The following is a 26,748-nucleotide window of genomic DNA, read 5'->3' on the forward strand; positions in this document are numbered from 1 at the left end:
GCTGGACTTTCTTATATTCAGTAGCTGGTGTTGATTTTGAGTCACAAGAAAGACTAGGATGCCTGCAAATATAATAAAATGTTTTATATTCTGAATGGGGAATATAATTTGCAATATATAAATGATCTTTAAATAAAGATTAATATAATATAGGGTATATGGCCTAAATTTGGAAAAGAGGCTAATCATTTTCCATGCCTCAGTCTTTGAGACACCCAAAAGAGGTTTGATTTTCACAGGACAGGAGTTCAGCGTGGTCTGAAAACTCAAGTCTCTTTATGGGCCTCTACTCAATCCCTGAACATTATGGAATAAAGCTTTATAATTTTTCTGAGAAGTAACTTTGTAGTGCCAGATATTTGTAGTTGCTGAGTTGTGTTTATCAATATTAAAAGGTCTCCCTCACTAATGTTCAATGAAGGTTCTCTCCTCTGGCCACAGTATCCTGTCTCTGATAGTGGCACGTGCCACAAGCTTCAGAGGAAGGTGAAGCCATTTTGTTATTAGCAATTCTGGAATAGCTTGTCAAGAGGAGGGGCTTCTTCCTAGCTAGCCCCCCATTGGTCAGTGGTTGGCTAATGCCTAGAAGCCTCATGGGGTTTCTCTCTCTCTCTCTCTCTCTCTCTCTCTCTCTTTTTTTTAAAATCCTATCTTAGATAAATTATAGATAACTAGAGAGGATCTCCTTAGCCATATAAATGTCTAACCCCTATAAAACAGTTGGCCTCAATGACTCAGTCACTTCCAAAGGTTAATTACACATTGTGAAAAAAGTATTTCCTTCTACCTGTTTTCAATCTGATGCCTTTCAATTGTGTTGAATGCCCCCTTGTATTTTATTACAGAAGTGGTGAACAGAAGAAGCCTATTTGCCTTCTCTATGCCATTCATAAATTTGCAGGCCTCTGCCATGTCCCTTCTTCTCCCCCTTTCTCTTCAAATAAACAGTGTCAGTCTTGCTACATATGTGAGGCTCTCCTGCCTACTAATCATTTTATTGCCCATCTCCGGACCTTTGCAATTTCTGCTATTTGTGTGTGAGCTGGGATGCCTGAGGTGATCACAGTGTGTCAGGTGTGGCTATATCCTTACTTTAGTTAATGGCAGTTGACTGTTTTCAGTACTATTTTCTATTTACCTTCTAGCATTTTGTGTGTTTTGTGTGAGTAGAGATTTTCACTGATCCTAGAAAACTTACACTGGGGAAGAGGGCTAATACTACAGTGTATTGATATCATGATGACTGGCAGAATGTAAATGCCATAGATAGAAAGACAGAAAACAGCCTCTTCTATATTTACTAGACGCTATACATCAACAAATGCAGTGGTAGAAGCTCATCTGCTCTGTTGCAGAAATTTTATCAATAGATCAGTATGAGCAGTTAACTATTACTCTTTGCTGTGAACATTAGTTTTTTGGTTTGCTTTTTAAATACCAATATGACAAATCCAAAATATATCTGAATGGCAAAAAGTAAATAAATGAAAAGGTGTAAGTGATTCATCTTATGAATCATATAAAGAAAGGAATGAACTTGGTTACTACTTCACCTCTTTTGTTTCCTCCCTCTCTCTTGACAAAAACCTACTCACCTCTATCAGTGTAGGCTTTACACATCTTTAAGTGAAGTGAAAGAAAACTAGAAGAAGGGGCCTCGCTTTATTCAGTCTCCTTACCTGAACTGGCGGCATTTATCACTCTTTCTGTCCTCACCTATTCCATCTTCTGATTCCTGCCATATTCCATGCCAGCACTTTGGCCATTCTGGGCAAGGGGACATGGTCATGAAGACCATCCCAGACACTCTATCATATGAACTATACTCTACAGCAGCATACAACAAATGATAAAAGGCCTGTGTGGGTTTTGATACACTGGGAATATAAGAACCCTGTTGCTAAAAATGGAGATGTTGGCCCCTTCTCTCCTCCCACCCCCTATCAGTAGATGAAGCAAAAGAAACAATAACTGTGTGTGCTGGGGCCTTGTCAAAATTGTAGTGAAGGTGAGGGCAGAAGAGTAAAGTTTTTGGAATGTCCAACAATTTTTGATGTCACTGGCTTCCTTCTGAGCCTCTAAAATAGGAGCTCCTAGAATATGGTGTGCAGAGCCCCCTCATTTCATACAGATTCTTTCTTGGTGGGAAAGTCCTGGGCTGCTAAGAACTGGATGAAGTGTGTTGAGATGACTGATGGGGGATAGGAGAGAGGTCTATAAAATTGTGAATGCTGTGGAGAAAGTGAATAAGAAAGTTTTATTTACCCCTTCACATAACACAAGAGCCAGGGATCACCCAATGAAATTAGCAGGCAGCAGGTTTAAAACAAACGAGAAAGTACGGTACTACTTCACACAATGCACAGTCAACCTGTGGAACTCATTGCCAGAGGATGTTGTAAAGGCCAAAAGTATAACTGGGTTCAAAAAAGAATTAGATAAGTTCATGGAGAATAGTTCCATCAATGGCTATTAGCCAAGATGACCTGGGATGCAACCCCATGTTCCTACACCTCTGACTGTAGCCTGCTCCCAGCTTTTGGCAGGCGATGTATCACTCAATTAAATTGCCCTGTTCTGTTCACTTCCTCTGAAGCATCTGGCTTCAGACTGGATACTGGGCTAAGTGGACCATTGGTCTGACTCAGTAGGGCCATTCTTTTGGTCTTATTTTGAGTCCCATGTATGGCCATTGTAGTGGTTATTTCTGACTTGTAACAGGAGAGTTGAAATAAGCAGAGCAAACTGAGTTTCCTGTTTCAAACTGCAGTTACTGAATTTTTTACTTGCTGCATGTTGTTTTTCTTGTTTGATTACAAGAATAAAACTCTTTGTATGCTATGCTGCTGAGCCACTGTGATTTTTTCCAGCCATTTGGCTTGGTTTCTTGGCTCACATAAATAATTCTACCCGACTTTGAGAGTGCAGCTTTGTTTCCTTGAGATCAGTTTTGTTGTTGTGGAGTAAGAGAGGAAGCCTAACCTCCTCTATGCCCAGGTAATGTGTGAAGCAATGAAAACAGGCAGAAATTCAGCAAACCTGAACCCTGCTTCTGGATTTGCAACAAGAGCCAACCATTAGAGTTTGTCTGGTTGTAAAACTTTGTTAGTCATCAGTCTATGTGAGTGTATGCAACTGTATTGTCCCACAGAAATCTGGTATTCCTTTTCAAATCAAACTTTGCAGGGTTCCCACTATCTGAGTGTCGGTGTCCTGCTAAGGTCTTGAGTCAGCAAAGCACTTAAACACACGCTTAAAATTAAGTGTGGGTCTAAGTCCAATCACTAATAAACACATAAGCATGTGCATAAGTCTGGTTGGCTGAATCAGGTCTTTAATCTCCATTATATTTAAAAACACAAATGACATCAGAAGCCGGCATTGTTTAATAATCTATAAAATGGCCAATATTTAAATCTTACTCTGATTCTCTAAACCTTGTTTCTACCAAGACTGGGGGCTAGATTAGAATGATGAAATAAGTAAAAGTTCTTTCATTCTCTTTCCATCGAGGCCAAAATTTTGTTCCCCCAATTTTGTGTCAAATTTGAAGGGGGAAAAAATATTGTTTTTTGTGTTTAAATATGCACTGATGTCATGAGTCTATTTTCACAAATGCTGGTGATTAGTCTGTAAAATGGCTTGAGTGTGAATTCATAATGTGTGTGCAGTCTCTAATGAATCAGAAAAAAAAGTTTAAAAGCAAAATATAATTTCAACGTTCAAGTTAGCTAGAAGAAACAATTCAAGAATAAAGTGGCACATTATGTTCTGGGTATGTTCCGTACCAACTTCCAAAAACATGAAAGTAAAAGTAATCAATATTTCAAAATTTCCCTTAAGGAAATTGTTCCACTCGTAGGTGTCTGGCTGTTTCTGCTCAGATGTACATCTGTTGTTTTTTCTCATTACATTTCAGAAAGTAGCAAAACAAAATGACTTTATATGATTTCCCCCCCCCCAACAGCATTTATTGCTAAAACAGAGAAATATAATGAGTGTATAATGACCATTATTTAAAGTTTATTTATCACTGAAGAAAAATGTATTTCCTTGGTCAATGTGATATTATCAAAATTATATATCCATATGTTTTTAGAATACTGTATTTTTTTTCTACCATCACCTGTTCTCTTTATGCAACAGAATTATCTGAAAATATTTTTGTTATTCCAAAATTAACACTTTAACCAAATTCCCTAGTGAAATCATGCAATAATCTGTTTATTTGTATACATGTAATCCAACTGTTCTCCAACTGATGGGGGGAGAGAGATTTTGACTTATTCAATAATTAGCATTTCATGCTATGCACTAGTAATATCTTGGTTCTTGCTAAAAGATAAATGGCAACGTGCACCTAAGTCCCCTTGTGATTCTAGCCCCAAAACATAAAAAAGACACCACTCTTTTTTTTTTTTAACTGAAACAATTTGCTGATATTGACAAGAATTTAATGCCTGTGCAATACAATGGATATGCTAAAGAAGGTGGCCAACCAAGAAAAATGGTGCTACCCAGGTGAGCTAGTAATAGGGTTGCCTCTTTTGGTTGGATGTATTCCTGGAGATTTCATCACGTGAGTGAGTGAGTGAGTGAGTGAGTTAGTTAGTTAGTGAGTTAGTTAGTTAGTTAGTTAGTTAGTTAGTTAGTTCCTTCCTTCCTTCCTTCCTTCTATAGGGTAGGAGGAGAAGAGATAGCTCAGTGGTTTGAGTATTGGCCTGCTAAACCCAGGGTTGTGAGTTCAATCCTTGAGGGGGCCACTTAGGGATCTGGGGCAATAATTGGTCCTGCTAGTGAGGACAGGGGGCTGGACTCAATGACCTTTCAAGGTCCTTTCTAGTTCTAGGAGATTGGTATATCTCCAATTATATACTGATTAATCTTTAATTCCTAGAGACTCCAGGGTAATCCTGGAGGGTTGGCAACCCTAGCTGGTAACAAGATAGTGGCTCATCTGCTAGGAGACTCTGATCATCTGGCAAGGGGAAGTCACCTGACAAAGGGGACCAGAAGTTATAAAAGGAAGAGTCTTTCACAAGCTGTTTTAGAGCAAATGTGCACTCACTGAAAGGAGCAGAGAGAGACTCCATGATTTGGAAAAGAAGCCATGTGCGGGAGAGGATTCTGGACACCCTGGAGGACTCTGACCAAATCCCAAAGAATGCTCTAGAGTGTTGAGTAAACTGAATCAGGGCAGGGGATGAGATCTGAGTATCTCTTGTGCTATCTAAAGAGTAATGGTGTTGAACCTTTATATAGGTTCATGCACTTCAACTATCACATGCCCTGGAGAGAGAAAATGTAACCCAGAGTACCTACATGGTTGGAGCTTTGGGAAGGGGTGTATGTAAGCAACTGCTGTGTCTCAAGGGGCAGGAGTTCAGCACTGGTTGTGGGGACCTAGGACAACTGGACTTTGAGGTCCCACTTACATGAAGGGGTAACAGAAAGACAGCCCATGTACAGGAAGTGTGTCAGAGAGGCCAAAGGGTAGAGATGGTGCTGGACCAAGAGAAGCTTAGGACCACCTGTATCCAGTGTAGTGGGGCCCAAAACACAGTGCATGTGTCCACAGCAGCTTATTCAGGACTCTGACAATACAGCTGCTGGAAAAGCCTCTTCTTAGCCATAACCTCTTGTAGTCGTGAAAAAGTGAAGCTACAAAGATACATCAGTAAAAATAGCATGGGAAGCTAGTGTCTGATAAGTAAAAAGCTGCTAAACAAGTGAAAAGAGCAGAAAATAGTGTCATATGGACATAAACCAAGTACTAAACACTAAATTGCTTTTACAAATAGCTGGGTTTCAGCTGCTGAGAACATGGTCAGAAGGGTAAATGGGCTAATTGAACTGTTAGGGGTTTAGTTTTCGAAACTGAGTAAAAGGTGGTGGCTACTGCCAAACTGAGGTGTTGATCTTTCTTAATGACTGGTTGGGTCTTGAAGTTATGGTTTCTTAGATCTCTGAAGCAGGGAACTTCAACCTTAGATGTTTTTTGTGTTCTTTTCAAGAGGGTAAGCACAATTTCCTTAATGATCAGTGTTAAACACTACACAAATCCATATTCATACTGTGATTAATGGCTCCTAAGGGACAGAGGAAGGCATAAAATAACACTTGTAATCATTGGCTAGTTTTATAACTTTTCCACTGTTTTCCCCATGTCATTTGTTCTAGCTCCTTTTGAAGTGTGTCTGTGGTGACACCTAAAGATAAGGGGAAAACTGCAACTACATATTAGTTAGGGTGACCAGCTGTCCCAATTTTACAGGGACAGTCCTGATATTTTGGGCTTTTTCTTATATAGGTGCCTATTACCTCCCAACTCCGTCCCGATTTTTTGCACTTGCTATCTGCTCAGCCTAATATTCGTGTACTTGAAATCCAGGCTAGATAATACTTATTGCTACTCATTATAATTATTTCCCACCCTTGCCTATGCAGCCACTGGGAACTGTCCTGTTGCCACCAAGATTGATTCTTGATGCAAGTGCCAGAATCCTAGTTATTTCTATTTATGTTCATTTGCCATGGGAAAAATATAACTTAGAATTAGGGAAATGTGTTACAGGTCTAATGACACAGTGAATTAATGGCCTCTTATTCCACAATTGATTGGAATAAATTGGTCTCCAGAGGGAGAGATCTTTAGGTGCATAAATGCCTTTGAAAATCTGACCTTAAGTCCTCAGTTTATCAACACACTGGGATGAATGAAGATCCAAGACAAAAAAACAAATCAGATATTCCCATGCTCTTCTTTGCCACTCTCCCTCTGGAGACCAATTTATTCCAATCAATTGTGGAATGAAAGGACATTATTTCTCTATGTCAATAGGAGTTTGATGCGTAGGCATTCTTGAAAATCCCCCTAGGTAGCTATCTGCACCTCTAGTTGGCTAAATACATGTGAAAATATGACTCTTAAGCTCTGATCCTGCAACTGGATTCCAGAGGGGTGCAGGATTGGAGCCTTAGTTCTCTTGTTCATCCACCTTGCAATAAAAGCAATAATCAAGGAAGATAAATGTGTGTTTGGTTTGAATATTTAGTGAAGACTTTAGAAATAAACTGCTCTACTTCTCAATGTGCCACTAACAAATAGGATTCCATTGCAAACAAATTCTTTAATTTTTACAGGGACATTAGCGTATGTAATATTATTATTAAATTTACTTGTTACAATTTATAATTCCTTAATTTTTCTATGTGACAACATTCCCTGTTGTGTGTAGTCTGGAGAAGTAAACCAGAACTCTATAAATATATTTCATGCCACATATCTGAATTTGTGCTATTATAACTAAAGCCAAATATTTTCCTTTTGCTAATTAAATGGCTGTGGCATAATGTTTACATATTTTAATGAAGTATCTAGTATCTTTGAAAAAAGATATTCATTATACCAGGACTTTTTTAATTCCTGAGAAAAATTACAGGGATAGTTTCTTTGGCCCAGATTCATGATCAAAGCTGTTCCTTCTTACAACATGGCTGAATTTGGCCCTCCATTCTCAACTGTATGTCTGATCTATTTAAAAATAAAGTTGGTTCTGGAACCTTTTACAATTTTTATAGAATCCTAATTGTGTTTTAATATTTGATGCATTTTATAATTCTGAAGAAAGTATTGGTATTAATTCTGAAACTAATAATAATTCTAGCATTACTGCTGTAATCCACAAAAGTTCTGTGTGTGTGTGTGTGTGTGTGTATGTATATATATAGTTTTGTTACATTTATATTCACATTAAGAACCTAATGTACTTGACACTTTTTTTTTTTTTTTTGCAAATGGTTATACTTGTGTCTACTTACAATTTGGAGTGCAATACACTTGCATATGAAGACTCTGTAAACCCTGAAGAATGTTCTCTGTGGTGTTGATTAGCATGTTTTTGGGGTGTGAATTTCTCTATAATTCCATGAGATCTCTTAGCTTACTAAAGTTTATTTTGTAACACTGACAGGTAGTATCTTTCCCAGATGACTGTACAGGATGAAGTGTGCTTAGGTCTGAAAACTTATTAAGCATGATACTAGAGTTATGTTATAAAATGTTCCTTATACATGTGCACCCATCCAGTGAAAGAAACACTGCAAAAAGAAATGTACATTATAATGATTATAAATTGCATAGGTATGTACAGCCAATGTGCTGTTCCAAAAATAATTTTGAGGAAAATGTGTTTTGATTAAACAGTTCTTTAATATTTCAATGACAGTGGGTTGTAACAGAGACTGAGAGGAAGGTTGGGGAATATATTTAGGGCTACGTTCTGTTAGGTCCACTAGGAAGTGTGATGAGGAGGTGCCAGTCTGCAGTGACTGAGTAGAAATTACTCTGGGAATTCTGTCTGTGCAAGGTAAACAGACATCAGGAGAGCTCTAGGTGAGCAGGTTCGGTAGTGGTGTTACCCAGGGTTCTTTCAACCCAACGCTCTTGTTAACTTTTACTCTGTGAGAGATGGTGTCAGGAAATAAATCATGGGAGACATGGCCATCCAACCGATAGATGGCTGGCACAAACAGGACAGCACAAGAGTGCTTTCACTTAAAGCTAAACTTTACTTAGTCTCAAGCACTTACACACGTCTGCAACAGGTTAGTAACAAACCCCCAGCCCTCGATAATTACCAAGGCTGAGTGTGGCTCTCCAGTGGCACAGCGGCAGCCCGTCTGCTGGTGGGGACTGCAAGATGTATCCAGAGGGAAAGTCCAGAAGAGTCCAACTACCTCAAACTTTTCCCCCTTATTTATACATTAGTAATAGAATTACATGTCTCTTAAAGAAAACTTGTTAAGCAAGCAGTTCCAATGGTCAAGCAAGAGGCTTTCTTCTGATTATTGATTAACCAGGTGTGGGTTTTCCCAGAGTTTGCAGCCTTGAGACCCTGTTAGACACATTTCTGAGGGCACATCCTCTCTTCTAAAATGCATCTATCAGCAAGTTCAACATAGTTCTTATCAGGAAGGACACGGGGTCAAGCTGCCCTTTCTGTGGCACCCCAAACCCCTTCCCCTCCTGCCTTGGTCAAGCTGAGGCTGCTTCATAGCCCTTTTAAGGCCTGCTGACTTGGCTGCTTTTAGCAATATGTAATACTGATTTCAGGCACTTTACTGTGTTATATCCTTGGGGCAGCCGGTGTAGGAAGCAATCACTTGAGGCCAGAGAACAGGCAGCTAACCAAAACCTCCATTTTATTTACATATATACAGAGCTCCTCAACCGGTTGAAACCGGTTGAGCTAACCCATAATAATCTAACTCAGTTGCCATAGCAACAAAACCATGACAACCAAATACACAACATATTCCTCCCCCCCAATAAGAAACCTAAATCCCCTAAATAAAACACACACTAGACTAGAGAAGGAGGGTAGACTGCCTCCATTCCCGGCCAAACCCTGGGGATTATTTTGCCCCATAACCGTGGGTTCGCCCTAGCTAAAGATCCAGCCGATGAGGAGGTCTTCTGTCTCTAGGTGGATTACGGCGAACCACTGGTGTTGTTGCACCCGAAAGCACTAGGGGCTCAGGGTCCGCAGCACGAACAGGTGAGGAGGGGGTATCAGCTCGTGCTGGGCAAAGGGGTATCTCAGCCGCCGGCAGTAATGGAGGAGAACAGTCAGAAACAGGTGACTTGTGATTCGATCCCTCACCAGAAGAGGTGAAGTCAGACCCCTCAACTGCAGATGGGTCCTGAGGACTGGCATGATCTGGCAACAGCTGATCTACATGTCGCCGCCAGGTAAGATTCTCTGCAGTCCGGACTGTGTAGGAAACAGGTCCTGTTTGAGTGATGACTGGCCGGAACCCATTTAGCTCTGGAAGTATAATTCCGAGCCAAAACTGGCTGTCCCGGGCTAAAGGTTCGGTCTTTTGCTCTGGGTGCCCGTCTGATGACTTGATATTGCTGCTGATGTTGCACAATTTGTCGGGGTTCAGAAGGTTTCAGCAGATCAAAGCAAGTGCGCAGCTGTCGTCCCATCATTAGAAAGGCCGGAGATGCGTGGGTCGTAGCATGAGGTGTGTTTCTGTAGGAAAGTAAAAAGGTATCCAGACGCTTTTGAATGGAGTGATGTCCCCTTGCTGATTTCAAAGCGTTTTTCATTGTCTGCACAAATCTTTCAGCTAATCCGTTGGTGGACGGATGATATGGTGCTGACGTGATGTGGTGTATCCCATTTGCTTTCATAAAATTTTGAAACTCCTGAGAAACGAACTGCGGTCCATTGTCGCTCACAAGTTGTTCTGGCAGACCAAAACGACTAAAGAGTCCTCGTAGTTTTTGGATAGTACTCTCTGCAGAAGTGGACTGCATTATAGAGACTTCTGGCCATTTAGAATGGGCATCTATTGCCACCAAGAACATGCTTCCTTCAAGGGGGCCAGCAAAGTCAACGTGAATACGTTGCCACGGGTTTTCAGGCCAGTCCCATGGGTGTAGGGGTGCCCACTGGGGTGCATTCCTCACACCCTGACATGACATACAAGCTTTTGCCTTCTCTTCAATAGCGCTGTCCAGTCCAGGCCACCAAAAATAGCTTCGTGCAATTTCCTTCATGCGCACTATTCCACAGTGACCGGAATGTAGCTGTTCTAACATCTGTGATCTCAGTGGTGGTGGAATAATGACACGTCTCCCCCACAACAAACAACCAGATTGGACCGATAACTCCGTCCGCTTGGACATGTAGGGAACAAGGTCGGATGAGACCGAGAGGTTTGTCGAGATGTTCCATGCATCACCAGGTCCATAACGTGGGACAATACTGGGTCAACGCGAGTTGCCTTCTTTATCTGAGTAGCAGTGATGGGTGTATTCTCTACCTGTTCAAAGTAGAAGATTTCCTTGTGGGCACTATCGTGGTGTTTGACCGGCAAAGGCAACCTTGAGAGGCCATCTGCATTGCCCTGTAGAGTGGATTTCCGATATTTGATTTCATATGTGTGTGCTGAAAGTAACAATGCCCAACGTTGCATACGACTAGCAGCTAATGGGGGAATGCCTGTGTAAGGTCCAAAAATTGATGTCAGAGGTCGATGGTCTGTGAGAAGAGTAAATTTTCGCCCAAACAGGTACTGATGAAACTTCCGAATTCCAAAAACAATTCCTAATGCCTCACGTTCGATTTGGGCGTAGTTAGTTTCTGCTTTGCTTAGAGTGCGTGAAGCAAAAGCAATAGGTCTGTCTTCTCCTGAAGGCATAATATGTGACACGACTGCTCCCACTCCATAAGGGGAGGCATCGCAGGCCAATTGCAGTGGTAAGGATGGATCAAAGTGCGTTAGAACTTCAGAATTTAGCAATGCATCCTTAGCTTTGTTAAACGCAACATCACAGGCTTCAGTCCACTTCCAGGCCTTGTTCTGCCCAAGGAGCTCATGAAGTGGTTTTAGCAGTGTGGCTAACTGTGAGATGAACTTTCCATAATAGTTCAGGAGTCCTAGAAACGAGCGCAGCTGGCTTACATTTCGAGGTGGGGGAGCCTCCACAATAGCTTTAACTTTTGCAGGGGCCTTATGAAGACCTGCAGAATCAATGATGTGTCCCAAATATTCAACAGAGGGCTTGAAGAATTCACACTTGTCTTTGCGAACTCGTAGGCCATACTCTTCCAGTCTTTGTAGGGTAGCCTCTAAATTCTTTAAGTGATCCTCTTCATTTCTTCCAGTGACCAGGATATCATCCAGATAGCACTGAACTCCTGACAAGCCACACAAGATCTGGTCCATAGCCCTCTGGAACAGGGCGGGAGCAGATGTTATTCCGAAGGGTAGACGACAGTATCGATAAAGCCCCTTATGAGTCACAATAGTCAACAGCTCTTGGGACTTTTCATCGACGTGCATCTGTAAATATGCTTGACTCAGATCAATCTTACTGAACTTTTGTCCCCCAGCCAGTATACCTTTGCTTATGCTCTGCCAACTCTGGGGAGAGAAGAAGCCAGTCTCCAGGACTGTCAGTCTAAAATATTTTTTGTAAGCAATAAATATAAAATAAGTCAAAGCATCTACAAAATGTTATCATAAACATGTGCCATTGTTTTTCTTCATAGCCCTGTGAATACCTGTTTGTATAAGAGGGCATCTTAGAGTGTTTGTGCTCTAAGATTTGTTTTATGCTCTCTTCAGTATCTTCTAATTCCAAAACAGGTGCTCACTCTTCTTTACAAACCTGAAATCACTTGGTTCAACCCAAGGAACTTTGATCATTCAAGTTTATAGCAGTTCAGAGTACGGTGATGTCATTCAGAACATGAAAGGTTGCTTATTGAGGCTGAAACAAGTCAACCAGTGTGGGTTGTAGTGCATTGCTTGGTCACTTTAACAGAGAGCATGAAACATAATTATTTCTCCAGTGACTATTTATGTCATAGGACAGAAGTTTGAAAGAAATCTGAAATGAACTCCAGAGGAGACAACACAATCCATCTAAAGAGCAAAAACATGATGTAAGTGCTATCAGGTGATGATATCATGGTACTAGGGTTTCCTTGAAGTTTGAGACCAACTGAAAAAAACCATGATAGAATCTTAACCGACCACCAATAGAATCCTGATAAATTTACATCACTGATGTAGATTGGTTGAATAACCATTGACGGTGCAATCCCACCAAATTATTGAAACAACAAGGTGTTTACCTTCAGTAATACTAATTCCACTTGGATTAACAAGAAAAAAACAGGAGCTGTGATAAAAAATTTCCCTCCTTAAAATGATGATTGAATCTAGGGCTACATTCAGAGGTTAGTCTAAAGTGAAACTGTGATGTGGATCTCCACCTCCTGATCTGAGTGTTTCTCTTTCAAACAGCCAGATCCAAACCCAGACTTAGATCAAAGTTCACAAATGGCTCCTAGCTTTGTAACAAACTGAATCAAACATAGTTATCAGTACTCCCCTGAGCTTTGGGATGTTCAAAAGCCAGATCCCAATTTTGCAGTTTGTGCCCATTTGAGGTTTTCTACATTTGTGGCATTCTCCTCTAAATACTCAGTAGGGACAGGCCTAGACACCCCCAACTTCCCGTGGTTGAAATACAGATCTCATTTGAAGTTTTTGCTTATCACTATAAGGAAGGAAGGAGGTTCTTCCTCATAGCTGATGGGCAGCTAACAACCTTCTCCATAAACTCTGCAAGGATCTACATGAATTTCGCCATGAGAGAAAAAAACCCCAAAACACTGTAGTAGTGTTTTTGAGCAGGAGATTAAAGCAGATTACCAAAAATACACTCATTTGATTCCTTAATGTACTTTTATTATGCTGCTTCAGTTTCACTATAGTTATCGAGTTGTTCACCAAATGTACTACAAGAATGTTAGTTGCTTCAAAAACCTCCTCCATGCAGTCCATTTTTTCCTTAGTAAGCAAAAATGGATGTTGATCTGGGGCCAGTATCATTTTGGCTAGTTATTAGCGTGAGCTTCAAAAAACAACTAAAGACATGCATGTAAGATGATATGCAAGCTGTTTGTTGGAGTGGATGTCACATGCAGCCTCAGATCCACCTGTCCTGGAAAGCACTAATCATTTTCCATTGCTCAGAGAGCCCTTGAAACATCCAGTGGATACAATCTCAGTTCTTCCTTATCTGCTCTTTGTGGAGTGGCAGTAGCAAGCTTGCTTAGATTTGTAGCTTTTGTAAAGCCTGACCGATTGTGCAAGGGGAAGTGAAGAGGGAATTTATGTGCAGTGATCAACAGCATCTTATCCATATTACTGTGTTTTCCTAAGATGCACAACAATATCTCAAGTATAGCATGTGGCCATATTTCTCATACTGCATGGTGCAGCCAGTATTAAACCTCTGAAGAGTATATCACTTTTACTGGGGCAAATTTGATCCTGGCTCTGTGCCAGTTACCATTAGGTACAGAGTCTTTTTTGGCACCACATCTGCCATGAAGGAAGGAAAGTTGTAGCTATGGAAAGCACTATAATCAGCAATGGGAGCGGCATGGATGGGAAGCAGTATGGCATCTTTACTGACCACCTCTCCAGTGAGGTTCTGTGGAACATCTGGCAGAGATGAAACCCATGAAACACTTGAGGTATAAGAGTAATAGAAACCTTGCCTGTCCTCCCCAAGGGGCATCTGCCTTCACTGACAACACATGCAGGTTAATACTGCACCTCAGAGTGCCGCAGTGTGGAATCTGGCCAAGAGGGTATTTGATATGCGTGTATAATGTCTGTGTTCCTAAATATGAGCTCTGCTATGTCTCTAGCAGCACCTCACAGACAAGCACACTTTCCCATTGGATTGCAATTCCACCTGTGGCTTTGAGTATCCTTTCTATAAACCATATTTAGGGTGTGATTTGCCATCTTTCCTGCAGTGATGTGGCTAGTGGAATTTCAAACTACTTGGATCCCCCCCACATCTGGGTTTCTGCAAGGCTGGCAGTTGCTACAGCACAATTGTGTATGTGCTCTGTTTCCAGGTTGGTAGAAAAGACTCAGCTATGCCAGCCCTAACGTAGGTCCCCAGTAAAACTGGGTTTTTCACTTGGGTTTTGCACAGGGGTGAGTGGTTGAGTATTTAAAACAGGCTCTTCTTAGAGCAAGCATCCGCTTGGACTATTGAACCACAAACACCAGTCAGTACTTACGACAGCAACTGCTCTAGTAAATGGATCCTTGATGATGTGAACTGTAAACCTAATCTACTTTAGGCCATACCAGAGGCATGTAAATGTTAATCTGCGCTCGCATGTCAGACACTAACTGGCCTGTGTGGACCTCTTGTTGTGCACAAAAAGTTCCCTCGTGCGCATTAACATAGTACTGTTTGAAATGGGACTGTGTTAATATGCATGATGGAACTTTTAGTGCCCATCAGCAGGGTCCACACAGGCCAGTTAGCAGGCGACACACTAGTGTTGAGGAAAGCACTGTGTAATAAGCCCTCAGTCATTATGTTACTCTGTCATGTTACTGTAGCAGCCACAAAACCATACTTCTGAAATGTCTTAGACCTCTAATGGTCCAATTCTACCACTCTTCCTCCTGTTAAATAATCCCCTCAGTAAGGCCAACTCTTAAAAGGAAGTGTTATTTGTATGAATAAAGGTGGCAGAATCTGGCTGTATATGAGAAATTGCTGCATTTATGTTTTAGTAGGAGAGAAATTTTATACCGTGTAATTGCTTAGGGCAAAATTATACTCTTTTTTTCCCTTGACGTAAGTCCAGAGTAGCCTCAGTGAAGTCAATGGTGTTATCATGGATAAACAGCATTATAACCAACTGAAGAATTTGGCTCTAAAGATTTGTCTACACAAGGAGTTATTCAGAAATAGATATTGCACTTTAAAGTCATGCCCTACCTTAATCTGAAACAACTTCCAAGTGTAGACAAGACCCACTCATAAATCTCCAAAGGCCATAGTTTCCATTGTGGGTTAATAGCCCAAAACGTTTGTTTGAAAATCAGGAAGCCATACTGAATAAAAATACTCAACATTTCTATTGCTGTGTATAAACACTAACCAATTCATTCTTCCAACAGCACTGTAAGGTACAGATAAGGGAATTTAGATACAAAGGGACAGATTTTGATCTAATTTACTTTTGTGTAAATCCAGGATCATTCTGTGGAGATTTATACATTTGTATAAATTCACAGTGGATGAGATCAGAAAATGGTCCAGCGAGGCATTAGAAGTATGGGAATACAAATCCATATCTGAGAGCAGAGATACCCAGCACACCAACTTCTAATCAGGTGGGACCCTAGTGTCATAGATTTGACCCAGTGACTATGACACACATCTTTAATCCCACAGAGCCCAAGTTTGTTGACATTCAGGAAACCTGTAGTGCTTTTTGCTTTGGGTCCAATCCAAAGTATATGGGAGTTTCTTATTGCCTTGAGTGGGCTTTGGAGAAAGCTGGTTTTGTTTCCCCTTCTTTTTCCTGAGGGGTGGCCTTCAGTGCTCTGCTGTATTGAAACCTATGCGCAGAAATGTCTATCATGTAAAATCACAGATGAATACAATTTGTGTCAATAGTCAAATAAATGTCAAACCTTCTGACATGCAGCCACATACTGAGCACTTTAAAATGAACGAGTGGATTCTGATATGGATTTTTAATAAGGGAAACTCTTCCAGAAATTATAATGAGCTTTGCAAGTCAGAAATGCATGCCGTATTCTTTATGATTTAGGCATATATTTATTCTAGTGTGACAGATCTTGAAAATAAGTTCAAAGTTTGAAATGTGAAATATGGATAAAGCTCTGCCCTTAATCCAAACATTTACTCAACATAACTTTTTTCCTTTTCCATCTCTAAAATATTAGTAATAAGGATTATTTCCCCCTGGTGCTTGGCTAACAGGAGATGTAGGGGCTGCAGTTGACGCTAATGGAAAGAATGTTCTCACACAATAATGTCAGTCACCCTGCCAGAAATGTTGCACGGCTCTGAATCTCTATTGTACTGGGAGTACAAAACCACAGATAAACACAAGGTAATCTATTTGGATGCATGGTGGGGAAAACACATATACTGCTGTTGAACAGGAATTAATATCTGCCATTTCATACTAGCAGCAAACAAAGCATCACTCCATTTTTATTATAAAAATAAAATGCTGTTGCATCACTGGGGCACAACCCCCAAAAGAAATACTGAGCGACACTGAGACCCCATGTGCCAGGTCGCAACCCTGCTCACTCAGATTTGGCTCCATCATGACAAGGGGGGTAGCCAGTCCAAACCTGAGCAGTGTGGGGGCCCTGTGAGTGCAGGGTGGGCAATGGGAACAAGAGGAGTCAGGCAGATCAGGAGGAGCTGCCGTAGTCTGGGATGGGAATGGAGTGCTGAGTGAGGGCCATGCTGCTGAGTGGCCAGGAGAATCCCAGGAGCAGTGGGTGAAGGGCTGGGAGTGAATTGCTGGTGGGCTAGGAAGTGAGTGGGGAGTTGTTGGGGGTGGTGGAATGAGTTGTAGGGGCTGTAGGAGAAAAGGAGGGTGGGGTTGGGGGCTGGGCTGTTGTGGGTGAGTGGGATGTCAGGGGCTGCAGTGAGCGGGATGGATGTCAGGGCTGCTGGGATGTGTATGGGAGCTATCGGGATAAGTGGCGGCTGGTGAAGACTTGCTGAGGTATATGTGGCATGGGCGGGGCATTCGAGTATGTGTGTGTGGGAGGAGGGGTAAGTATGGGGCACTTTAAGGAAGGCTCCCAATTTGCACAGTGCACAGGGCCACAAAATCCTTTAAGCATTACATCACTATAAACTAAATGGCTTCGGAAGAGTATCTATAAAATTGTGAATGGAGGATGATATACTAGGTATGTTGAGTCATAAATGCCAGTGAATGAATGGTATGTCATAAAGGGGAGAGCAAGAGAAATCCAATGTTTTTAACCTCCAATTCAGCAGAGCACTTAAGCATGTGCTTATTTGTAAGGATATATGTCCAGCCCTTTTCAGCAAAGCAATTAAGTATAGGCTCAATTGATTTCACGGGTGCGTCTCCATATGTTTAGAGTTAAGCATGTGCTTCAGTGCTTTGTGAATCAAAGCCTTAAAAAAGAAACATTTTTCTCAGGAGGCATAACAATGTCCATGTGCAACATAGTGGCATAAAAATTGGATTGTATGTTAGCCCATATATCTGTCTTGAATCATTGGACTGTTAAAACCATTCATTTAACATTTTAAACATAGCTGGAGAGAGAGCAGATGATAGCCAATGAAACATTTTTTATTTTGGCATTGCTACTGCTGTTGGTTCTCAGGACCCAGCAGTGTTTATCATTCAGCAGACAAAGATGTTTTGGCAGCACACTGCAGCTTTCAGTGGGGGGAATCTCCAAAATTAAAGGCAATTATGTATTAGCACATGGTTACCGCCCCGAGGGCCACTCAGAAATTCAATGTATTATATAGAACAATGGAGATGGTCATGGCCAACCTATCGGAAACTGTCTCCCACAGTCAGCAAGAAAGAAACAGATGTAATTTTCTCTTCTGTTCAGGTTCTTACACCTAGCCCGTGAATGTAATCATTTAATTGTCCTGGAGGAATAGCCTTATAGCATATGAACATGCTTGGATGATATTCTCATCTTTTTTGCATGTACATTCACATGCACAGCTGCTTTTTAGTTCAGGAGAATGTTTGCAGAAAGCCAAAGTCTTGAAAATATTTCTGTGAATGTGTTTACAGCAGGCTCTGTAACACTTGGCCGAGAACATAACTTCTAAGGTTCTACATAACCCTTCAGAACTTCATAAAGGCCCAGATTCAGCAAAGTACTTAAGCCCAGCGGCGGCTCCAGGCACCAGCACTCCAAGCATGTGCCTGAGGAGGCAATCCACGGGGGGCACCCTGCCAGTCCCTGAGAGGGAGGCAGTCAGGCAGCCTTCGGCGGCTTGCCTGCAGGAGGTCTGCTGGTCCCGTGGATTTGGCGGCAATCCAGTGGCAGGTACGCCGAAGCCATGGGACCAGCGGACCTCCCATAGGCAAGCCGCCAAAGGCAGCCTGCTTGCCGTGCTAGGGGTGGCAAAAAAGCTAGAGCCACCCCTGCTTAAGCCCAAGCTTGATCTGCTAAACATAGGCTTGCTGACATGCTTAAAGTGAGACACATGCTTGAGTGCCTTGTTGAACTGGGCCAAACTCCTGAGACTCTCTCATCAATGTTCAGAATGTAAAAATAATGTAACAGTTGGCCTATTAGCTTTGTATTATGCACCACTTGCTATGACAATACAGCCATTTACTCTATACTGAGTTCCCAGCTGCCCATTCATTTATGCTGTTAAGGGAGACTTGTGGATGCCAGGCTGACTAAAAACAGCAACATCGAAATAATTTTAAAATGATTGTGCTGGATTGTGCCAGCCTTGCCCAGGTAACAATGCAGGGAGGGAAACAGAAACATGGGACAAGGAGACTGGAAACTTCTTCCCCTATCCTTGTGCCCTTGGGCAGGATCTGGGGACAGTCCCATTGGAGCGACGCTCTGCTCCCAGCTTGTTTAGCCTCCTGAAAGGGGCTGGGATGAGGGCAGAACATTGTGTTCATATAGCTGCTTGTGGCCCTGCTCCTTGCCTTCTGCATCAGCTAGCAGGACTGGGCTGGCACCGGCATGAGGGCATGCTACCTCCTTTCAAACTCAGCAAAACATTTCCCAGGACTCCCAGAGCATCATGGCTTCTACTCACCTTTCCCTGCCCACATCTAATGCAGGCCATGGTTTGAAAGCCATCTGACCCTTCTCTCTAGAGAGGCCATTCAAAACATCCATTTTTACTGCAAACTTCCCTTCTGTAGCATTTGAAAATGTATATATTTTACACCTCTGTCTATTGCAAATTTTGACTTGTTTTCAAAAGACTACCTGGCTTTCCTCTAGATTGTCGTTGGTATTTAATTAGCTTTAAATTTAGGAGTCTCATATTTATCCTAATCACTTACAGGAGATTTTGGCATACTCTTCGCAGGTGTGGGTCCATGATTTTGGCCTTTAACATTAGTAATCTAAAAATGTGTTCAGGAAGCAAGACTAACTCTCAGTGCATTTCTCCCTCCATATGCCTTTATAATTGCTCCATCTTTTATCACTCTTGATACCCAGTGGTGTAGTAAATTGGTCATCAAGAGGTTAAGAGTATTAGGGATTGGAGACATACTCCATCCCTCCCTTACTTCTGGTTCAGTTAATGGAAGGGTTTTTTTCTGCCACTCTGTAATGTGGTTGGATAAAGCAGCACATTCCCAGCTTGCAGGGTTTTGCACTCAGCAGTCCCTTTGCAAAAATTGGAGATAGCTTACTCCCACTTTTGAGGGGATGATTGGAATATAGTCTGCATTTCAAATGCACCATTCCTGTTGTGAGCTCCATCAAGGCAGAAGTGATGAATACGGCTTTTGGATCTTTCATTCTAAGAAAAGTCACTCCCTATTTTAAAGGCTAACAGAAAAAGTCAGTCAACTTTCTGTCTACTGTTCTCTGGAATGGATTTCTCTGGGAGTTTCTAATGGTTGCCAAGAAAACTCCATAATGTACTGAGGTATTTTTTTTTTCATTTATTAGAGTTCATCCATATGAAATCAGCAGAACCTGGTTATCAGATTTAGAGATTTTCTGAGTTGCTGTTGTTACACCTTTTTGAGAGTAATAAGATTTCTAATGCTGTGATCAGGTGGCATTTGTTGACTCAAAGTTAAAATTAGAGCTGATAGGAAATTTTCTGAATTTCAAGGTTTCAATAGCATTTTTAATCAGAAATTCAGTTTGTGGTGGGGTGAAAAGCATTCAGCTTTTGACAAAAAATGAAAGGGTCAAAATATTCTGAACTTAAAGTTTTTGTTGAAAATTTGTTGGAAAACCACCCCTAAAATATCAGATTTATAATAAATAATAGGAGATATACCAATCTCCAAGAACTGGAAGGGACCTTGAAAGGTCATCGACTCTAGCCCCGTGCCTTCACTAGCAGGACCAAGTACTGATTTTTGCCCCAGATCCCTAAGCGGCCTTCTCAAGGATTAAGCTCACAACCCTAGGTTTAGCAGGCCAATGCTCAAACCACTGAGCTATCCCAAGCAGTTCTAATTGAATAATCCTTCCTGCATGATTTGTCCATTTATCTCTCTAGCACCCTTGTGCCATTGTTCTCTGCTTTCTGCATAGCTTCTTCCATTGTCCCAACTGGCCCTAACATCTTCACTGTTTTATCTCAAGGAATCTTCCTTTATATTTTCATATTTATTTTTAATTTCCTTATCAAACTCTCTTAATGATAAAGGAGTCAGTGAGCTGTTAGAGTCTCTACGTTCATTCACGGCTTGACCTCTGCTGAAACTGTTCACAAGCCTTGGGACAGAAGGAGTCAATTAGTGTCAACAGTTGAAACAGTTTTTGGTATAAACACCCGTCCACTAGGAATTGGACTCAGACCACACAAACTCATTTCACATAAATAATGAAACAGAAATCATTATTCACCATATGAAGTATTATGCATCACAAGATCATTCAAAAAATAAACACAACGGCAGCTTAAGCCTGAGTTTTCTCCTAGTCATGATATACCTGCCAATGTACCTTTTATTAGTCTAAATTAGAAAAAAAAAACAGACACAGTCTCAAACATCAGCAAGTAGCAGAGGTAAACTTCGAGTGAGCAACTATTTTGAATTACTCAAAAATCACTTGCTAGGCTAAAAGTCAAAATGAACAGAGGAGCCTGAAGTTCCAACAGATCTGTCTGAATACTTGTAGAAATTGATTTAATTTTTGCAGAGTCAAATCAAACAAAAGCAGTCTTTTATCCTTTGGGATTTGAAATATACTGAATGTCTCTTGAGATTTTTTTTTTCCACCTGTCATAAAGGAAACTTGATCCTTTGGACTTGGGTCATCCAAAAAAAATCTTTTCAACCCACATATGTATTCGCCCTGATTCTCAATAACACTAAGGCTGGTTTATGTCATTTGATGGAAAAATAAAAGTTTCCTTTATGACAGGTGACTATTTTTAGCATGAACGGAAGAATTCTTTTGTTCCAATTGCAACCTACATGCTGACTCAGCTGTGCAGCCCTCCTTTTTATTCCTTTCCCAAGTAGCTTTCTTAAACTGCAAGGATACCGAACAAAAGCAAAGTTATGTTGTGTTATGCTGCTTCAGCCAAAATAGTGGGACAAATTTGTAGCTGGTGTAAATTAGTATAGCAGCACTGGAGCTAGCTGAGGAGCTGGCTGATTATTTTCCTTTCCTTAAATGGCATCATCATTTAGAGCCTGGATCTCATTTACATTAAGGCCCTTTTAAACTGCTCTGGCCTGAAACACCAATTGCATTGTCTCCTCTCTCCACTGTGGAATATCAGAGATAATTTTGTTTCCATTAGGAGTCTAGTTACAGGCTGCTGAGCTGAATTCACTTTGCGCCAATGGTGCACCAGCACTGAGGCTCCCCTACTACAAGCTGAAATTGCTAAAGAGCTAAAATTACTAAGAGCTGAGATCACTGAGTGCTGTGTTAACTAGTGGGGAGGCCGGAAGCTATATTGATGAGTGGCTGGTGGAACAGAGCGGCTGGCAGAGCGGAGCAGTTCGCGGGACGGCTGGAGCAGCTCGCAGGATGGCTGGTGGAGTGGAAGGACAGGTGGAGTGGCTCGTGGTGAAGGCTGTGGCAGAACCCTATGGTAGAGGCGGGGCAGTTGGCCTTGGACCATGTAAGGTGCCCCTTAACACCGCCTGTGCCCCTCCCCATTTCCACCCAGGCTGGGGGGTAAAACTCTGCAGATAAACTTTTGAACTCCAGGGCTGCACTGACCAGGGACAGAAACCTTTGGGTTGTTGGCCTTTTGGGACTTTGGGTGATTTTTGGGTTGCTGGGAAACCAAAGAGAAAGGACATGGCCCAATTTGCTGGGATGGATCTTTGCTCATGGTTTTGTCTATGAACCCTAGTTGTGGTGTTTCCCCAATTTAATGCTGATGTCATCTACCTCGTATTGTTAAAGATTTTCTGCTACGCCGAGACTCTGTGCTTGTGAGAAGGGAAGTATTGCCTCTTTGAGGCACCCAGGGGTGTGTGTAAGATTTTCCCAGATCACTGGGTGGGGGCTTGAGCCAGTTTTGTGTTGCGTTGTTGGGAGGGGACCCTTATGTACTGAACCCAGCCCTTGCTGCTAGCAACTCAGCCTGACAGAAGGGTTACAGGCAAAATGCCCATTGACTTCAGGACTAGACTGTTCCTCAGGCCACTGGGAGATGAATTTACTGAGCCACATTCTATGCTTCATCGTGTTACATTCAGTGTGGGGGATGTAAGGAAGCTGGTCACAACTCTCTGATTCTCTGTCCAGTCCCTTTGCAACCTAGGGGTTGCTCTAACCTTTGTCAGCTGCCAGCAATCCCCATAGGACCCTCTACAAGCTGAGCATAGTCAGAGTTCAATAGGCTCTGGTCACTCTTCTTATGCCCATCCCCTGTGCTGGAGGCTGCAGGAAAAGTGGCACAGGAGACGGCTGTGTTGGCTATACACCACTGATGACTTCCTAGTGCCAAGGGAATGTCAGTGTCTGTAGCTCTTCACAAGAACAAGGGGACAGTCAACAAAATTAAAACATGGCAAATTCATAGTTTTTCACACAATATGTACTTAGACTGTGGAACTCATTGCCACTGGATGTCATTCAGGCCAAAAACTTATTTAAAAAACTAGTGAATATTTATGTGACTAATAAGATCATCCAGAGTTATCAGAATTAATTATAACAATATTTTTGGAAGGGATACTAAACCTCATTTCAGGGCGTAAGCCAATTCTTTAACTATTGGAGATTATGAGACTTAGCATGGGGTCATATTACCCCACGTCTTCTTGCTGTAGGGTTATTGCACATTCCTTTGAAGCATCTTGTACTGGCCAATAATGGAAACAGGAGACTGGGTTAGGTGGACCTCTGATCTGATGCAGTTTGGCCAATCCTATGTTCTTTTTTGTATTGCCTGAGTACAATTGCAAAGGGTAAGAACAAGGCAGAAAATCTGCCCCTCTGTATCTAACTAACCCCTTCATTTCCCCACATCCCTCAATGAACCTTCACTGGATAATATTTTTATATCATTCAGTACAGTGCACTGGCAAATTATTTTGTGCCTTCAGCAGGCACTGAATCATTGATGTGGGCTGAGCTTCCCTGCAAAAGCAGCTACAGACTATTGGCATTTCTCATTGATGGCAAATGACAGATGACTTCCCCGAGAAAATCACTTTGTACAAATGATCCCTTTGTAAGATAATATCCATGGGTAATCCCATGCCAAATTTGTTTGTATTTTCCTCAGCTGTGCTAATGAGACCTGATTTATAAAGCTCCAGATAAGCTTTCTTTCTTTAATACTTCAAAGAATGTCACCAATAACAATCTTCTAGAACCTGAACATGTTGATATCTTGCTAATCCCAAACCAAATAGATTTGATGACTAAGATCCAAGCAGCAGAGCTGAAATACCCAAAGATATGAAAACGATGCAAAATATTTATCTGAAAATCAAGGTGACCTTTTCTACCTGAGCAATTTCTTTTGCACCTGAGGAACATTAAGAAAAAAAATAATTATGGGCTTGAAAGCAAAATCCTCTTTAACAAAATGAAGCTGGATATTTAGTTGCTGAATACTGCTACTGAAAGCCAGAATAACCGTACACTGTTAAATTGACATTCGTATTAAATGTTTCCACAGTTTATAGGACTTAATTAAGAAGTGCAAAACAAATTAAAAATTAATATAGCCAGAGTTTGCAGTAAAGCAATGTAATGTGATCAGCAGGTTTCCTGATTATTGGTCAGCAGTGAATTGCATTTGGTCCCCCTCAGTGGGAAATGGATTAACCCATCTACAACATGAGGTGCTATTATTAATGTAATCACAGTTGAAATGAAATAGGGATGCCAAAGTGCATTCTTCACAAAGTAACAAAGGATGCTAGGGGACTACTTAATAAGGCAAGCATGACATTTCATAAGCTTCTACACAAGAATTCTGTAAATGTTAGTTTCTATTTGTATAACTAACATTTGCTAAAAGCTCTAAAGGCATTCAAATGACTGTTAGGTGAATGTATTAAATTTGGCATGAGAGAAAATTACAAATATAAACTGGGAAAGTATAAAATGCACTGCATATTTCAAAATATACATTGCTTGTAGGCAGCTACATTCTTTTCAAACTAAAGGGCAACAAATTTTAAAGGGATAAAAGGAAAATAAATCTATAGAACACATTGCTGCATGGTAACATTAGAGATCTTACATTGAGGTTTTGGTAAGAAAGTTTTTGTTCTTTACCCCCCAAATTTAACATTTCCTCCTGTCTGAGCTGCAGCAATATTCAGTCTGGCACTAAAGGCAGGATTCAGGTACAATAACTTGGGAACCACCTGGAAAATGCAGTGGCCCTTGGTACAATTGAGTGCCAGTGGCGGAGCGGGGCTGCTTCCACCGCACCGTGCCTCTTTGCCCCCAGCTGGCCCCTCGCTCTGGGGACTCTCCCACCCCCTGCGCCATGTCGTATTGTCCCCACGGGGGCCCACAAATATGTTTGGTGCTAGGCCCACAAAAAGTTAATCTGGCCCTGGCCAGAAATCTTTCCTTCTCAATGGGATGCTGCATTGATTTCTAGCTTTTATAAATAGTGAGGTAGCAGACCTTGAAAATGCAATATTGTGATTTACAGGCAAGCTATTTGAGGTCATTTTAGAGGTTTCTAAAATGTATTTGTAATAATTTTTTTCTTCCTCACAGTCCTGTTCACTTGGGCTCAAGGTATTAATGTATCTTGGTTCTACAGGCAGAAGGATATGAAAAATCATATCAATAAAATTCTCTAAAGCCATCCTAATTTTTTTCCCCTCTAAAATATATGGCATAATCCAAGTAAATGATGGTGTGGTATAAAGATTTTATTGGCATTCCATTGGGATGACTTGCATAAATCACAAGAGGCTGCCTGTAAACAAAGTTGCCTTATACCATGAGTCCAATTCATGTTTTAGATCTGAGTAAATATTGCACAATAAATTAAGTTATTTGATGAAGTTTGCCCTTATTTTTATTCATGAATTGTCTGTGAATAGAGTGCAAAATTATTAAACTCCTTATCAGGCTGTTCATGCACCCATTGAAATCAATGGCAAAGTTCTTTCTGATCCTATCCTGGAATAATTCCCTAGTGTTTGCAGCAGCTATTTTTTTGGTCTGCAGATCACTGGCAAAGAATGTGTTGAAAGTCCAGCATGGTATTTAATTTTGAACTCAGAATCTGTATAATTCATGACAGTAGACCACCAAAAGACGTATGCACCACTTGAATCTTCAAAATCGAGGTTAAGTGGTATTTAAGTAGTTCATATAACTTGGTCTGGCTCTGTATACAGAGATAAATTTTACCCAACATGGACATGAAGGGGTCATAAATATGGAAAGATCGTTTTTTTTTCTTTTGGATTTGAACAGATATTCATGATCAGCTTTTTCCACTCTTGACTCAGCTATAACTCTCTCTCAAAATAATAAGAGATATAGGCTCTTTATTTAGTTAATATATTTAGCAACCAACTTACACAGACAGTATGGGACTGATTCAAAGCCTATCAAAGTTTATGGAAGCACTCCCATTGACTTCAGTGGATTTTGAATCAAGCCCCATATTGTCATGGAGACCTATCCTGTTATGTTGGGTGATAATTCTTGGGTGATAAAACAGCCTTCTGTTGTGGGAAGTTAAACATTTTTTTTAAGGTTCCTATTCCAAATAAGTTAAAACTTTTCTTACATTTATAAAATGTGATTTCCATCTGGCAAAGATCCTAACTTGTTTTCCTGGCTGAAACTTTGTAGTAGATCAGAGCATAAATACAGATGACATCCACATTATTACCAAATAAATTCATTGGGAGCAATGCTATCACAGCAAATACCAAATGAATTAACAGTGACAGGGCAATAAATTAGAAGTGTTATTTATCTCTTTCTTACTGTTTACAAACTTGAACACGTTCCTCACCTTTGGTGTAAAAACTGACAATTGCTGGTAAATCATTCACGATCCTTCTGGCATTCAGTGCAATAACACAGACCTTTTACCCCCAAAGATGTAACGGGTAATTTTCTAAGAATTCCTTTGTACATGAACATTGATTTATTATGCACCTTTTGTGAAAGATTAATAGATAAGTAAGTGCCTTTCCATTCAGA

At 41.1% G+C, this 26,748-nt stretch overlaps 1 long non-coding RNA gene across 1 annotated transcript; it reads right to left on the minus strand.

The window, feature by feature from the left end:
• LOC120372944 lies at positions 1 to 26,748 on the minus strand. The gene is made up of 3 exons (XR_005585289.1): positions 26,558 to 26,748; positions 23,359 to 23,497; positions 1 to 62 (listed from the first exon to the last, which is right to left on the minus strand). It is a non-coding gene; the product is annotated as an uncharacterized LOC120372944 (long non-coding RNA).

This window comes from Mauremys reevesii, linkage group 10 (genome assembly GCF_016161935.1).
Source record: "Mauremys reevesii isolate NIE-2019 linkage group 10, ASM1616193v1, whole genome shotgun sequence".
NCBI classification, from domain to species: Eukaryota; Metazoa; Chordata; order Testudines; family Geoemydidae; genus Mauremys; species Mauremys reevesii.